At 35.2% G+C, this 18,250-nt stretch overlaps 1 protein-coding gene and 1 pseudogene across 3 annotated transcripts in view; one reads left to right on the top strand and one right to left on the bottom strand.

Annotated features, from left to right (window-relative positions):
* CNTN1 (contactin 1) overlaps window positions 1-18,250 on the top strand; it is a 375,956-nt gene that overhangs the window by 57,551 nt on the left and 300,155 nt on the right. The gene's annotated exons all lie outside the window — the stretch shown is intronic.
* On the bottom strand, window positions 3,636-7,604 carry LOC125106929 (elongation factor 1-alpha 1-like; annotated as a pseudogene).

Here is an 18,250-nt window from a genome sequence, read left to right as displayed (position 1 = left end):
AGGTAGTAACTGGTACTATGGAGAGCTTCCGTAAAGCTAGCTAAGGGAGAGAGGAGGGGTGGGGAAGAAGGGACATCAAGGTCTGGGAAGTTGTGGACAAGATGTTCCCTCTTTTATATATTTGGTTGGGGAAGTCTTGAGACTCTCAAGAAGGAAGGAGTGCTATACTGTGTCAAATACTCCTACTAGTTTATTTGAAAGAGAATTGAGGATTGGCCATTAATTTGGTGGTGCAGCAGTCATTGGGACCTTGACAAGAGCTATTGCATAGATCTGAGAGAATATAAGCCTAATTGAACTAGTTTGAGAGGATGGGAGGAACAGGCGGTGAAATAGTATTTATATCTCTATTGAGCCTTGGAGTAAATGCGAGCAGAGAAATAAAATAGTGGTTGGGCGCAGATGATGTGGATCAAAAGAGTTCGTTGTCATTTTCTAAGATGGAAAAAATTTTTAAATCTATTTTGCGTGATATTGGGAATCCCTTGGTAGAAAGAAACAATCAGGGAGGCAGGTGGGGTGAGGACAGATTTTTGAGTATTATCTTTGAGTAGCTAAAAAGGTATGGATAGGTTCCAAGTACACAAGGAGGGATTAGCTCTAGGTAGTAGGAGGACAGTTTATGCATATTAACAGACGAAAATATGTGGTTTAGGGACACAGATGAATGCAAGTTGGTGGGTGTGGTATTGGCAATATTTAGAATTTCTCTTTTGGTTGCATCTTTCTTTTCAAAGAAATAGAAAGCGTAGACATCAGCTGAGAACTAGAAAAAGAGAACCATGCTAGGGAGGGAATGGAGGTACAAAAACTCAGTTTGGGGGAAGAGGATTATAAAGAAAAAAGTTTATTTTGGAGATATTATGTTTGAGGTCCTATGGGTCATTCAAGAAGACAGGATGTGCAATCTTTTTGCTCAGTCAGGAGATGAGGTTCACAAACAATTTTGGATAGTAATGGTAGAGTTACGGTAATTTAAAAACCACGATGTAAAAGATATGGCCAGGGAGAACTGGCAAAGTGAGGAGAGGCGGCCAAGGTCATAAGTAAAGAATTTTATTATTTACTTAGGTAAGGGAAACAATGCCAGCAAAGGAGAAATAAACCAGAAAGGGACAGAGAAAACTAAGATTAAATAGGAATAATAGTGATTAGAATAACATTTATAAGAGTCTTCAGTTTGTAAATGAGTTCCAATAGGAAGAAAACTAAAAAGATACCATTACATTTTGATTGTTAGAAAGTTATTGATTACCTCTGAATTGCTTATGAAGAGTGTTAGGTTTGTGAACTGAAGTTTCAAGATATTTGACCATGAGAGCAAAGGGACACTTAAAAGAGCAAAGGGACACTTTAAGTGAAGTATACCAAGGGAACTTTCATATTTTAATAAAAGTTTACTAAGTATCTCCTTTAGATCAGACACTATTCCAGGTAGCCTTTTTTTTTTTTTTTAAAGATTTTATTTATTTATTTGACAGAGAGAAATCACAAGTAGGCAGAGAGGCAGGCAGAGAGAGAGGAGGAAGCAGGCTCCCTGCTGAGCAGAAAGCCCGACGCGGGGCTCGAACCCAGGACCCGGGATCATGACCTGAGCCGAAGGCAGCGGCTTAACCCACTGAGCCACCCAGGCGCCCCCTATTCCAGGTAGCCTTAAACAAAGTGGACATTATGAACAAAATTGACAAAAATCCCAATCCTTAATATTTTATATTCTAGTTTAGGTTGTCTCTTTAAGCTGTTTCTTTTAGCCTAGGAGGACTTGAACCTTCAGAAGTTTTATTGTCAGGAGAAAGTCAAAGGAGAGAGGAAAAGAAAAGGTGTGGTTCTTGGGCATGGCAGAGCCAAGGGAAGAATGTGGTATCACTTGATATCACAAGAGGAATCCATGACAAAATATCAGACAGGCCTCCTTAATTTTCAGTTTATGGCAGACAAGGATTTTGTACAAAACACTATGGTTCAATGAAAAGAACAATATAATAGATTTCAGAAGATTGTGGTTCTATATGTACAACTTGACTAGCTATATCAGCAAAGGAAAGAGCCTTCAGGAGCTGTAGCTTCCTCATGTGTAGATTAAAGGTATCTCTTCTATGCAAGATGTTATTCCATTGAGCAGATGAGATTATATATCCTCTAAAGAGCCTTATGAATCAAAGAACTTTTTATAAGAAAATGACAATGGCTAGGGCACATCTGCAAAATCTTGTGATCCATATTTTGTGGTTCTTAAAATCCAATTATTTTATAATTATTGTTTGGAGTGAAACTACATCTTTTTATTTCACATTTTTATTTTGTATTTGTAAAAATATGTTTATATTTATAAAATCCCTGATTTTTTTTATGAGCAAGTTAACAAAATATAGAACATATAATTTCTTTTGACCACTGTGTGCTAAGACAAGAACAAAGACTTTAGTATGCCCTGTGTGATCACATGTTTATAATAGATGAGCCTTGGCTTACAATGACTGCTTTGTTTGAGGTTTATTAGCCCATGCCTTAGTGCAATTGAACTTGTCCTAAATTCACTGTTTCAGAGCTACAACGTGTGTAGCACATTCATTGTCCTATGAATGATACTCGTTTACTTGAGTCCAGACAGTAACCTTAGAACTTCTCAGGTCCTTTTCCTTATAAAGTCTAGAAGCTTCTGTTGAAATATTGAAATATGTAAAACAATTAAAATATTTCAAATGGTGGACCCTTTATATGATACAATTTTGAAAAATATCTGCTTTATGTTATCTGTATGGGATCAGGCTTGTCTCCCATCCTACATCTAGCTGCTAGCATTAATGACTGAGAGCCAAGTATAGATTTCAATTTGTGGTTATTTTATTTAATTCCAAATAAGACAATTTTATGGTACGTTAATTTGTTCATATTCTAATCTCTGTTGCCAAGAGTTCCCAATAATTTTGAAGACTATTACTTAATATTTTAAAATATCACAAAAGTTAAAGACAAAAAATTTGAAGTGTATAATGTTTTAAACTCTATAGAGTACCATCTGATTTATAAAAACAATAATACTATGTTTTCCCTTATTCTCTTCTGTATTACTAAATCAAACAAATAAGTAATTAAAATACTAAAGTAAAGAGGGTATCTCATTCAATCCATTTTTTTTTTCTCATTAAACTTTTGTTTTAATCTCAAAATTCTGTGACAGATTTTTGGTCAAGTTTTTTCCATTAAAAATTTCCGATTTTAAAAACTAATTTAAAACTGCCCCCAACCGGGACACCTGGGTGGCTCAGTGGGTTAAAGCCTCCGCCTTCCGCTCAGGTCATGATCCCAGGGTCCTGGGATTGAGCCCCGAATCGGGCTCTCTGCTCAGCGGGGAGCCTGCTTCCTCCTCTCTCTCTGCCTGCCTCTCTGCCTACTTGTGATCTCTGTCTGTCAAATAAACAAATAAAATCCTTAAAAAACAAAACAAAACAAAACTGCTCCCCACCAAAAAGAAGCAAATGGTTCACAAAACATTCTCCGTTTCTTTTGAAGGTTTTACGATGCATTAACCAGTCTTTTACTATTAAATTTCAATGGCCAGTTGACTTGAACAGTTCTGAGACTGTTCTTCCACCCCTAATTAAGAGTTGGATGGCAGGTATTGGTGATAATATTCATTTAGCCTTCTGAGCTTTGTGGGCAGAGTTGGTAATCTTGCCAGTTCTAGCTGCTTTCTTGTCCACTGCTTTGATGACACCCGCAGCAACTGTGTGTCTCATAGTTTCATAAACAGCAAAACAGTCCAGAGGAGGATAGTCAGAAAAGCTGTTAACACACCTGAGCTTGCCAGGAACCATATAAATGATGACAGCATTACCAGATTTCACGAACTTGGGACCATCTTCTGCTTTTTTCCAGAATGATGATCAGTCTTCTCCCTCAGCCCAGCAAACTTGCAAGCAATACGAGCTCTGTGACAATCCAGCTCAGGTGCATAGCCAGCACTTATTTGGCCCGGATGGCTCAGAATAATCACCTGAGCCATGAAGCCAGCTGCCTCCATTGGTGGGCCATTTTTGCTGTCATTGGCCACATTGCTGTGATGAACATCTTTGGCAGATACATTCTTGACACTGAAGCCCACATTGCCCCCATGAAGAGCCTTACTCAAAGCTTCATGGTACATTTCATCAGACTTTAGTTCAGTTGTAACACTGAGTGAAGTAAAGGTGACCACCATCCCAGATTTAAGAACACAAGTCTCCACCTGGAGCACAGGGACAGTATCAATACTACAAATTTTGTAGACGTCCTGGAGCAGCAGACACAAGGGCTTGTCAGTTGGATGCGTTGGTGGCAGAATGCAATCCAGAGCTTCAAGCAGTGTGGTTCCACTGGCATTGTCATCTTCACAGGTGACTTTCTGTCCCTGAACCAAGGCATGTTAGCACTTGGCTCCAGGATGCTGTCAGCTTTCCAATCAGAAATTGGCACAAATGCTACTTTGTTGGGGTTGTGGGCAATTTTCTTAATGTAGGTACTGACTTCCTTAATGATTTCCTGGTATCTCTTCTGGCTGTAGGGTGGCTCAGAGGAATCCATTTTGCTAACACTAACAATTAGTTGGTTCATACCCAGTGTGTAAGCCAGAAGGGCACGCTAACGTTCTGCCCATTCTTAGGGATACCATCTTCAAATTCACCAACACCAGCAACAAAAATTAGAACAGCAGCGTCAACCTGAGATGTGTCTGTTATGTTTTTGATAAAGTCTCCATGTCCTGGGGCATCAGTGATGGTCGTCACATAATGCTTGTTGGTCTTAAATTTCCACAGGGAGATTATCAAGGGTGATACCACTTTCACATTCACTTTCAGTTTATCCCAGACTGAGGCATACTTGAGTGAGCCCTTTCCCATCTCAGCCTCCTTCTCAAATTTTTCAGTAGTTCTTTTGTTGATCCTACCACATTTGTAGATCAGATGACCAGTAGTGGTAGACTTGCTCTAATCTATATGTCCAATGATGTCAATGTTGAAATGAATCTATTCCTTTCCCATTTTCGTTCTGGTTTAGTGGTGGTTTTCATGACACCTGTGTTTGTGGTGGCAAACCCATCGTGAAAGTCAGTCCATTTATTTTATAATTAAAACTGAAGTTCAGAAATATTCTCTGACTGCCCAATCTACATGATTGAAATATAAAGTATGGAATCTCCCCATCACTGTATCATTGCCCTCGGTGGTTTTCATAATTAAGTATCTGCAAATACAGTGGTGGTAGTGGTAGTGAAGACCCTACAATGAGGTAATTTTTCTTGCACAAGGGGCCGCAAACCGTATGCCTATCCTGAGGCTCTAGTGATTCTGACCCATTCCCACTAAAAAAAGTGAAGAGAAGAAAACTTTATCCAAACCTTCTGCTTTGCTTTTCATCCTCTTCATCTTCAATATTTGTTTTTTTAAAGATTTTATTAATTTATTTAACAGAGAGATAGATCACAAGTAGGCAGAGAGGCAGGCAGAGAGGGAGGGAAGTAGGTAGGCTCCCCACTGAGCAGAGAGCTTGATGCAGGGCTCGATCCCAGGACCCTGAAATCATTACCTGAGCCAAAGGCAGAGGTTTAACCTACTGAGCCACCCAGGTGCCCCAATATATGTTGCTTTTTTAACTTTCCAAATTTACTGCTATTAAAAAAGTTAGAAAAGGCTGAAGAAAATTGCAATTACCCATAGCTCCATAACTCAGAATAGCTACTCCTAATACTTTGCTATCTTATCATTTTTGGTATGATTATTCATTATTCATGGTATGTTATTTATAATAATATAAATGGTATATTTATTATAAAATTAGACTGAATATACTGGCATATTATTTATAATTGGTATATTATTAGGTATATTATTTATAATTATATTATAATTTATATTATATTTATATATATTTACATTATATTATATTATAAATATAATTGTTTATAACATAATATATTTATAATACAATTAGGTATAATATTTATAATAAATATGACCATGAATATTTTAGAAAAACAAGGTCATTTATTTTACACTGTGTTGTAGGATATAGCAGTATGCCTGGGCCAATGTCAGATATCCTTACACATTCTTCAAGATTATGATTTTTAATTTCCCTATCACATTCTAACATAAGGCTATATTATAATTTATTTAATCTCCTACTGTTGGGGAATCTATATTATTTTTAATTTTTTGCTGTTATAAAATAACCACATTTTTTAGACTTTGGCATTATATTGCTAAGTTACCTTCAGCAAGTTATCAACTGATATCCCAACTAGTATGAGAATACTTACTTTCTTTCATGTTACTCAATACTGGGAACACTACATATACAGATAAGTAGAAATACAGATACACATGTATGTATATAGACACATATGATAAACTTCAATGCACACATTTAAATATAAGCAAGAATACTGTCATATCTTTTGTTTTATATCATTAAATATAAAGTTAAATATTTTTCATATGTTACTAGCTATCTCTACATTTTCTTTTGAATTTCTCAACCATGTGCAGTTTTCATCACATAAGTTTTCACCACATAAATTTCATAATATGTTCTAATATTTTAAGTATAGCCACAGCTTCATCAGTTCTGTAAATTTAAAAAATTGCTTAGTTAGTCTTACCACTTATTCTTCCAGAAAAGATTTTCTATTTCTTATTTGCTTACTCTTCTAAAGAAATTTATCTGGGAAAAGAGAAGTCACAGCAAGTTTGTACATTGGCAGAAATGAACAATGGGTGTAGAAAGAAACTATTGATTCAAGAAGACAAGGGGAGATTTACCAAAGTGATACCAGCGGGCAAGAGGGATGGAATCTGATGTACAAGTGAAGGTTGTGGTTTTGTACAATAACACTTACATGATGTTTATTCAGTAAGGATGGAATGGGGGAGGAAATGTTCACAGTTTAAGGAGAGAAGAGTAAGTATAAAACCGTAATCTAGGTCAGTGGTAGAGTGAATGGTCTGTTTTAACAGCCCTTTTCAGGATACTCTTCATGAATGTAAGACAAAACCATTCAGCATTATTGTATAGTAAGGACAAGTTGGGGATGAATGACAGGAAACAGGTGGTAAATCCAAGGATTGTAGGTCCTGCAGGGATAGGAAAATCATTGCAGTCAGGGTGCTCACAGTGAGTGAACTGGGAAGAAAGGACGTTTAGTTGTCAGGGAGTGTGGTGCTAGAAACTGAGATTATGGAGGGGTTTTCTTATTGATATGACGAGGAGCTGAGGTAGTGTTGATGACAAGATCACCAAATGAGAAGTAGTCAAAGAATCTAGAGGCCAGAGTGTTGAAGGAGTCATGCATATAGATACTGAAACCACCCCAAACTGAGATGAGATTAGTGTTGCAAGTTTTAACAATAAGCAAAGATTTCTGAAAATTGGGTAGGTGACTATAGTAGGAAGAGGTACTCTATGGTGCCATCTAATATAATATTCTAAACTGAGGGTTGATCTAGAGAGCCTGTGCACTAGATGTTCCCTAGGCCTACACTATTTTCCACCAGGCCCCCCAATAGTTTTTCCTTCTCGTTGATTAGTTGTTTACATGTCACTGCCTTCAAGAGGTTTTGCCCCATCATCCAATCTAAAACACTCCCTAAGGCATGGCTCTACTTTGTATTTTACTTGTTTTATATTTAAAGAGTATTTATAACTAACAACATATCTTGTTTATTTACTTGTTTTTATACACTGGTTCTCTTATAGAATGTAAGTATTTTGAAAACAGTGATTTAGCATGTCTTGTTTGTGGCTGATTTCCCGGATTTATGATTAACTGACACATAGTAGGCAGCCAATAACTCATTGTTGAATGAATGAATGAATGAATATTTATAAGATTAATTATTCTCTCCCACTTTCCTGTGACTTCTTCCAAAATCTAAATATACTTTTTAAAGGAATTTCCCAACTCGAAGCATTCATTTTTCTTATAAGAATTGCTATTCACAAACTTCTCCTCAAGAATGGTGAATTAGGGGGCACCTGGGTGGCTCAGTGGGTTAAAGCCTCTGCCTTCGGCTTAGGTCATGATCCCAGGTCCTGGAATCGAGCCCCGAATCGGGCTCTCTGCTCAGTGGGGAGCCTGCTTCCTCCTCTCTCTCTGCCTGCCTCTCTGCCTACTTGTGATCTGTCTGTCAAATAAATAAATAAAAATCTTAAAAAAAAAAAAGAATGGTGAATTAGTAATGCAGTAGGAAAAAGGTATAAAGTTGTTCTGTTTGCCTAATGTAGTTATTAGTTAGGACTCAAAGATGCTGTCACTCATTACTTCAGAAAATTCTCACCAGTAAGATAATGAACTTGAAGTACAGTTATCTCCTGATTAATTGGTTTCAACTATCACTCTCCTGTTATGCTTAGCCAATGGTAAGCTTCTAAATAGAGTAGTACCCCACAAATGTAAACTTGAATCCCCTCTCCATATGCCTATACCCTTTGCTTACTTATTTTGACAGCAGATTAAAGATAAGTTGAAAATCTATTAGTCAGAAAAAAAGTAAAAATAAAATGATTTAGCTGTATTCAGTGTTTTTTTAATATAAAAACAAATCTTTTTATTTTTGTGCTAAATAGAAAGCAGATAAATTTATGTTCTTATATGTTAGCAATAAGTAGAAATGTTACATGACTAGTTAACATGCTATTTAGTTTATATGTTGAAAACTAGATATAGTATTGTATAGTAGCATGAGCCCTTGGTGTTGTCAAGGATTAATTAAGATAACAAATGTAAATTAGTTTCCCCTTTTTTCTAACAGACCAGATATGAGTTATTCATCTTCTTACACACAATAAAACTATACCTTAATTTGATGCCCAAGGCAAGAAATTTTTTCTACATTGTAGATGGTTATTATGTAGTATGATTCTAATAGTTGCTGCTCTATTTTTATGAAGTACCATTCTGTAATCAGATTGGTGATTTAATGTTTCTAATCATTTACATTTTTAAGCTTCTGATACTATGAATATTTTACAGAGTAGTTGATTTATGTCTGCATACTAAGAATATTTCGACTTTAAAACAAAATGTTCTTTTGGTGTTTTGAGAATTTTAAAAGCAACTTAGAAATCTACCATTTTAAATTCCACCATTTATTGAGCATTGCCAAGTGAAAGGCCCTGTATCAGCCAGTTTGGGCTGCCATAACAAAATACCATTAAAGTAGATAGTTTAAACAATAGAAATTTATTTGTCATGGTTCTGTATGCTGGGAAGTCCAAGATCATGGTTGGGTCCTGTTGAGAACTCTCTTCCTACACTGTAGATGGGCGCTTTCTCATTGTGTTCTCACAACGGCAGAGAGAGAAGAGATCAAACTCTCTAGGGTCTCTTACGAAGGCATTAATTCCATTATGAAGACTCCACTCTTAGGACCTCATCTGAAGCTAATTCCCTCCCAAAGGCCCCATCTTCAAATACAATCACTTTGGGAGTTAGGACTTACATTTGAATTTGGAAAGACCCAGTTCAGCCCAAGCTGACTTTGAGCTAAGAAATACATGCAGCTTTTTTGAAGTTAAAATCAGACCATAATTGCAAGAGGTTACCATAATTTTAGATTTTCTTTGGAATGTGGCCCTTTATAGCATCTACAAAATTGTGTTTTATATAGATTATAAAGCGTGTATGGGCACTCTGCATTATAAAATTTTGCATCCAAGTAGACTATGAGACAAGTTTCTTTTTGTTTTATTTTGTGTATATTATGAAAAATTTCTTATATGTACAAAACTAGACTGAAAAGTCTAACGAATTCTTAAATGAACCCACTACCCACTTCCAATAGTTACCAACTCAAGATGAATGTGTTTTTTTCTATAACCCACGCACTGTACATAACTTGCCTCTGGTCTGGAATCACCATTTTTTTTTTTCCAAGTTCTAGGATTCCTTTAGTATTTCACGTCTTTAATTTTGTTGCTAAGATATCTCTTACGGCTACTGGATTGATTACTGGGTTTTTCATTTGTTTTGTTGAAAGTGTAGGAAAATGTTTTTGTTTTGATTTTGAGCAGGCACATTGCTAGTTCATACTGATTTTTATAATTAAAATTCAAGCTTTCAGAAATTTTAGTTAATTCCTTCCATCTTGCATTGCTATCTCTTTTCTCCCTTGCCAAGAATCCTATATCAGGAAAATCAGGAATGATAAAATTATATTATCCCAAAAATCACACATTTATTTCATCCAACATTATACATACAATAATGTATGCAATAAAAACACTACCACCAATATTATTATTACTGATAACAGGTAATTTTTAAAAATTCATTTTGCCCATAGACTAGCTCACTAGGAATCTGTGTCAAATTACTCTGTGTGTGTGTATTTAATTTGTGTGCGTGTGTGGTAAGAACACAAGATTTAAATCTTTGTAATAAGTTTCTATATGCAATACAAAACTGTTAACTATGGGGACAGTGTTGTAATAGCTGCCTCTAGAACTTATTCATCTTGCATAATTGAGACTTTATGCCTGTTGATTAGCAGTTCCTCATTGGTTCCTCTCAGTGTGGTAATGCCACCAATTGGGTTCACATTTAGATTAATTGGTTTTGCTTTACATTTTAATTTTAGGATCTCCTTTTTAAAAATTGGTTCTGTTTTATGATTAACTGAAATATTTACATGGTTCAATGACAAAAATACAAAAGAAATTACATTTTTTAAAAAATTAGTTTGTTGGGGCCCCTGGGTGACTCAGTTAAGTATCTGCCTATGGCTCCAGTCATGATCCTGGGGTTCTGGGATCAAGCCCCACATCAGGGTCCCTGAACATCAGGGAGTCTGCTTCTCCCTCTACCCTCACCCCATTCATGCTTTCTCTCTCTGTGTCTCTCTCTCAAATAAATAATTACATTCTTAAAAAAATCTAGTTTGTAGTTCATGTCCTGCACTCTCTTCTGTTCATCCACTTATTGATTAAAAAATAGTTTAGGCACCTGGCTGGCTCAGGTGGTTGAGTGTCCAACTCTTAGTTTCAGCTCTGGTCATGATCTCGTGAGTCCTGCCATTGAACCAGGTGTCAGGCTCCATGCTCAGCAGGGAGTCTGCTCGAAGATTCTCTTCTCCTCTCATTCCCCCAACTTGCATGTGCATTTTTTCTGTCTCTTTGTCTAGAATGAATGAATAAATCTTAAAAAAAAAAATAGTTTATGCTTACATTGTGTCTTAAAAATATATGTATATTTTAGTAGATGAATGGCATCATAGGTAGGCCATGTATTTCTATATATCTATATTTATATCTATTTATATTTATATATATATGTAATTAAAAGGTGCTATTGAAATGATAGTCTGATTTTCTTTCTCTAATAAGTGACTTGCTATTGTATATGGCTGCCTGAAAGATTTTTAAAATTTTCTTTAAAGTCTGATAATTTTACTAGGATGTGTTTTGCTGTGGGATGGATTATTTTCCAAGGTATGCAGTATGACCTTTCCAAAATATAGGTTCAATTTTTTTTTCCTTTATTCAGGAAATGTTTTTACACTGTAGCTTTTGATACTTGTTCTGTGTTTTGTTTTTATTTTATAAGGATATAAATGAGCTCCAGTTCAAATTATTCAATTAATAATAACTAATGTAAGTTTTACCACATGGGGTCAGTTTTGGTCAAAATGCTCGTCAGTTGTATTAGAGGTATATTACATAGCATTTCCTTTTTGATCTCATAGTTAAAGGCTAGGGATGTGTTCTGTGACTTGGCTTCCCTGCATTCAGGTTTATGCAAACTGTAAGCTCCAGAACACTGAATTGTTTCTTTGGAAAAATAATAACTCTTGTCAAATAAGTTTAGGAAAAAAAATTGGATTAGTCAAATTAAACAGGTTTATTGGAAATATGCATTATAATCTTCAGAGAAAATTACATGCAGCATTTTACAAATGTATTTGATAGCTAACCTTTCTGCAAATAAACACATTAACATCTCTAAGTGAAATACAATTTGGAAGATGTTGACAATACATTTACTATGAAACTATCAACAGATTTATCAAAACACATTCAAATTTTTAATATTTCCCATTTGTATCAATTCCTAGAAAAATATACTCTATATATTAGTGTAGTAACACTTCCTTTTATTTACGCAGCACTTAATTTTCCATAAGATAGTAGAGTCTATCTTTTTAAAGTATCTTTGACTTAGGGAATTGTGAAAAGTTTTGTTCTTTACTCAATACTCACTAGAGTACTTCTATTCTTTACTTTGCAGTTTTCTTTTCTTCCCCTTGTAAAGTTTTAGTAAACTATTTCTAAATTGTATGATTCAGTAATTTTTTGATTACTGGCTCTCAAGTCGCCATTGGAAAAATGACATTAGAGCATATTTTGTGGGTAGCAGTTCTTCTTCTTCTTCTTTTTTTTTTTTTTTTAAAGATTTTTATTTATTTATTTGACAGAGAGATCACAAGTAGGCAGAGAGGCAGGCAGAGAGAGAGGAGGAAGCAGGCTCCCTGCCGAGCAGAGAGCCCGATGCGGGGCTCGATCCCAGGACTCTGAGATCATGACCTGAGCCGAAGGCAGCGGCTTAACCCACTGAGCCACCCAGGCGCCCCAGCAGTTCTTCTTCTTTTTTTTTTTTTTTTAAGATTTTATTTTATTATTTATTTTGACAGAGAGAGATCACAAGTAGACAGAGAGGCAGGCAGGCGGAGAGAGAGAGAGAGAAGCAGGCTCCCTGTCGAGCAGAGAGCCCGATGCGGGACTCGATCCCAGGACCCTGAGATCATGATCATGACCTGAGCCGAAAGCAGCGGCTCAACCCACTGAGCCACCCAGGCGCCCCCAGCAGTTCTTCTTAATCAGAGAGAAATATAGGGACAGAAGTGGATGTCAGAGGGTGGAAGATGTTGAGTTTGTTTTTGAAGGGGCTAAGGGATCCATGGTAAATATTCAGGTATCATGGCCGGTAGATAACTGAAAACAGGACTGTGGCCTTTAGAACAGAACTTGGGAATGGAAATAGATTTGAGAATCATATGTTACTAGTAATGAAAATCCAGAGTGGGTAACATCTCTCAAGAAAAGTTAGTAGAATAAAGAGAAAGGAGAAATTGATCAAGATAAAAAGAAAAAGACTTTTATATGCTTTATTCAAAATTCTTTTGTTGTACAAAATACACCTATGTTTTATAAAGTTATCTTAAGGAAATCCAATGCAACAATTCAAGAAACTATACATTTTTAATATACCCGGTAAGAGTATTTGAAAATTTACAATTTACTCTGGTTATTACTAGTAGTCAAATAGTACTATGAAGTAAAATTTTTACTCTTCAATTATTCCCTTATAATGGAATTGTCTTATTTTTAGTATCCATTATTTTTATGTTACCTAAAAACTACTTGCAAAGTTCTTAAACCAAGGTAATTTACATATACTTTTCTAATTTTTTTCTTTTTTTTTTGTAAGTGAGAATAAATTTTAAAATGTCTTTTTAAAATTAATTGGCTTTCCTAAGTTAATAAAAATTGAAAGAATAATTAATATTTCTTCAGTTTTTGAATTCATGTTTCTAAAAAGGGAAATTCTTTTTTTTTTTTAATTTTGTTTATTTATTTGACAGAGAGAGAGAGAGACACACAGAGAGCAGGAACACAAGCAGGAATAGTGGGAAAGGGAGAAGCAGGGCTCCCACTAAGCAGGGAGCCCCATGCGGGGCTTGATCCCAGGGCCCTGGGTTCATGACCTGAGCTGAAGGCAGACACTTAACCACTGAGACACCCAGTCTCCCCTAAAAGGGAAAATTCTTTATGTAAGAAAGTATTTCATTGTAATATCTCAATTTATTAGCTTTTACTCCCATAGACTGATAGCAGGAATTTAAAAATTAATTTTATTTCCAGTAATAGTAGAGATTGGTTTTACAATCCTAATTTATATTCTTATTATATTTTGTTATCTTTTAAAATCCTTCATGACATTGGTGTAATAGTTCATAATTTATGGATTATTTATAGTTGTCATATTACTTAATTCTTATAACAATTCTGTGACATGGGTTTTATGGAAAAGGATATTTCTAATCATAATTCAGTGTCCTACAGCTAGTAAGGGTGGAAAGGACCCTTGATCAGCTCCTCCTCCTCTATATCCCATGTTCTTTGACCTTACTTGAGCAATTTCAAAATGGTATCAGATTTTTGTACTCTTCTTACAAGTCCGTTGGGAACACATACTAAGTTAGGAAATTATAGTTTATGGAAAATGACTAGGGCATGACTAATTTCACTCCCCATCCTACCCCTCACTTTAAAAAAAAAAAAAACAAACTAGGTACAAGAGTCTCCTATGAAACTGAAACAAATACTACATTTTTGGGGTCATAACAAAGAAAGGTTATTTTCATCTCTAACAGTTCCTGGCTGGTCACAGTGTTCCATGCCACAGAAAAGCCTGAATAATTTCTTTAAAGAAAGCACTGAAGCCAAGAATTAGCATTCTTTCTGGCTGAACTGCAATTGCACACACGTTGGCCTCTTATTTTTGCAACAGTGTTTCATTAGGTCAGCTGAAAGTTTGCCCCCTCTGTTCTAATGCAAAATGGTAAAGGTAGACAAGGAAGGGGAGAGTGGGGGGCTTCAGTAAGAAATTAGCTCTGTGGTACCTGTAATCTACACTTTTCAAATTTTAAATAATTGAAACCTTCATGCTTATTGCAATCAAGGTCTGCTTATTTTTATTTTATTGTACATAAGCACCAATTTTTCTTAATATATAGTTACTCAAACTCTGGTGGTCTTCCCCAAAGCAGTGTGCTGGGATGATCACTGTGAGCCATTCCTCTAGAAGCAGCATTCCCAAAAGGTCTGAAAGCAGATAGTTGTCTTCCAGTTGTAGTTCATTTTTTTTTTGCAATTTTTTAATTGTAAATTACACAGTTACACTATAGTCTTCTGTATGGAAGTATAAAGAATTTATTATTGTTATTTGTATCTGTGGATTCAAATTCTGTTTTAAAAACCTTATTAGGTGGAATAATTCCATCAAGGTGACATTAGTTGTAATAATATCTTTATCTGAAGCACATGAACAATTTAATTATTACTGAGAAGGGAAAAGGATAACATTATATTAAATTAGACCTCCTTAAAATTCTTTTAGAAATAGCAATTGAATATAAAGTGCATCTCATGAGTGTTCATGGCCAACAAGTAAAATTGTAAGTATGGAAAAACAATACAATTATAGATTTAGTGTTTAATGATATTTATACTGCACTTTATGAGTTGAAATGTAATTACTCTACAATTAACTAATGCAAGACAAAACAAATGGTAAGTGTGAGGGCTTATTTAACTGGATATAGTAGGGGCACCTGGGTGGCTCAGTTGGTTATGCAACTGCCTTCGGCTCAGGTCATGATCCTGAAGCCCCAGAATCAAGTCCCACATCAGGCTCCCTACTCAGTGGGGAGTCTGCTACTCCCTCTGACCTCTCCCCTCTCATGCTCCCTGTCTTTCATTCTCTCTCTCTCTCAAATAAATAAATAAAATCTTTTAAAAAAAAACTAGATATAGTATATAATATCTTTTCTTTATTTAAATTTTTAATATTTCATTCACCAGGGTTTTTGCATTAATTTATATATTTTAGAATATTCAATTAAGATATTACTTATCTTGATTAATGAATTTACGGGTTGCACTTAAATTTTGCCTTTCTGTCCAGTGCCTTTTTATTATCATCATGGGCCTGGCCCCACACCATGTTTAGATATTTTTAGGGCAATAATGAATTGCACTATTTGTGGAAATATACCTCTTTTTTTGCCCATTATCTTAAGTAGTTGTAGGGAAACAAAAGAGAGAGAAGTGTATATTGAGGGGAGAAAATACAAGGGCTTCAGGACTACAATGCTGAGATGTGAGAAAAGTGTTCTTCTAGATTGATTTGCACTCTGGTACACTGCTCTTCAGAGGTCAGGAAACAGAGTATAATCCCATCAAGTTTGAAGAAACCACCTTAGTTATGCCAAGCTTTGTATTTCAATAAATATTACCAAATCCTTCTTTTGATGCAATCAGATTGCTTGAGCACCCCAAAGGATGCCAATGTTACCTGGAGAGAAGGTCCTTTATATAACAAATTGGCAGTCCTCAAAATCCGTGTTATTCTGGAAAGGCAGATTGACCAAGTTGACCATCTGGAAAGAGAATAGCTCTCAAGACCAGTGTTTCATTCAGAATATTTTCAGAGGAAGTAATTAAGATCCTGTTAAGCTTTTTCTAAAGAGCCATTTATGTGTCATATTATTTGGAATTGGAAAAAAAACACAACTAGTACTAGAAGAATTAAATTTATACTAAAATGTATATAAAAATGAAAACAAAAATTTTGTTTCAAAATTATTTAAATATTGTCTTCAGATTTTATTGACTATTCATATGTGTTTATTTTAGAGCTTTGGGCATTGAGACCATGAAAATAATGTTTAAAGATTGTCTTTTATAGTTAATAGTAATTTGCATATTAAGGTTCAAATTGGAATTTTAGAAGTTAGATGCTGCCATAAGGAGTGTGGAAGGCTTAAGAGATAACATATAATTAACAAAAATATAACCACAAGAATTTCTCAAATGTGTGAGTAAAGGAGGATGCTCAGAGACCGTACCAAAAAAGACTGAGACTGGCCTGGCTTGGTTAATGCTTTTTCTATTACTTTTTCTAATCTGAAACACATACTATATGTAAAATAATAAATATGAAATATGAAGCAATTAAATTTTACTTGTGACAGTGAAATAAGCAGAGACAGGTATGTTATGAAACTGTGATGTGGAAATGTCCTTATTAGGATTGCAATTTTAATTAATTGTTTTCCAAATCCATGAGTTGGATCTTACTTCGCTTATCAAGCTAGAAGCTTCAGTACCTTTCCATTTGTTGTTAAAGTATTTTGTGTACTTAGTAGAGAAAACTTCTCTAAGGAAAACCTGGGAAAGAAATCCAATAGGGTCTCATGAAACCCATAGATGTATATGTTATTTCAATAGGAAATCACATTAGGAATAAATCTCATTGTACTATATCTTAAAGAAAAAAAAACAAGAATAAAAAGTGACATCTGTGAAAGCTTGTTAACTTATTTAGAATCACAGAACATATTAGAATTTAGATTAAAACCACTTCTCCATGGATTACAAACCAGATGTTTTTCTTCTACACCAGCCTGACTCTCTGTAGTCTTTTCTTGAGCGGTCAGTATGCACATTTTTTCCCCACACTGGCTTGATGGTAATTTACAGAGCAGCTTAATTTTCAACTGAAGTCAATGTCTAGTGTTATTTCTTTTACTATGCTATTCTTGCAAATATTCTGCTAGACATGGGAAACTATATATTTAAGAGGATATGCCCTAGTATAGGTCGTTCAGAATTAGGAAACCTAAGAACATTTAATCTGTGTTGGTGCAGAACATCCTCAGTTTAGGACTAATTAAGATAATATTAATAAATGAGAAAAATTTATATTGCTATTTTTATGAACACTTGAGCTACAGAGTTAACATACATGATGGGCAACTATGGGCTGTGGTTACTTAAAGCATTATCTGAGAGGAGAATGCCCAATTATAAAATCAAAGTTGGCTTGGGGCAAATGGTGGATTTGTAACATAGCTGACTGAAAATAAAATATAGAATCTGTTGTTATTATTTGATAACACCAATTGCTTAATTATACCAATTGTATAAAGATTTTTAGTTGTTGCAAAAACAATTTAAATGTTCCTTATCCCCTCTGTTTGCCCTCTGGCTGATTATGCAGAGGAATGATAGAAGTGTAGAAATGGTGGTGGTGGTTGGTGGAGGGGAGGCTCCTTTTGAGAGTGACCTCTACAGCACCAGGAAAGTTTATGGTAGTAGTAGGAGAGAAAACAATGAAATTCCTTTGGAAAATAACTAAATGTTTCCTTCTTCATTTGAGGCTTTTCTCCTTTATCTTAGACTATATTGTACATATTCTGTTGGTCTTGTCAACACTTTTGCAGTAATGCTGAGGGAGTAGATTGTTTTCTAAATAAGAAAATATGGGACATACACACAATAATTTGGATGGAAACACATCATAAAAGTCAGAGGAAGACTATCACCTAAGTCTTAAAGCCCTCCTGACTCCTTAACTTCCTCAGGAAATCATGTTTATACATTTACATGTTAAAGTAAACTTGCCTGGCAAGAAACATGAATAGCCAGAAAT

The sequence above is a fragment of the Lutra lutra genome, chromosome 8 (assembly GCF_902655055.1).
Source record: "Lutra lutra chromosome 8, mLutLut1.2, whole genome shotgun sequence".
In the NCBI taxonomy this organism is placed as follows: domain Eukaryota; kingdom Metazoa; phylum Chordata; class Mammalia; order Carnivora; family Mustelidae; genus Lutra; species Lutra lutra.
The sequence above is the reverse complement of the archived record's forward strand: the minus strand, read 5'-3'. Positions and strand labels throughout refer to the sequence as shown.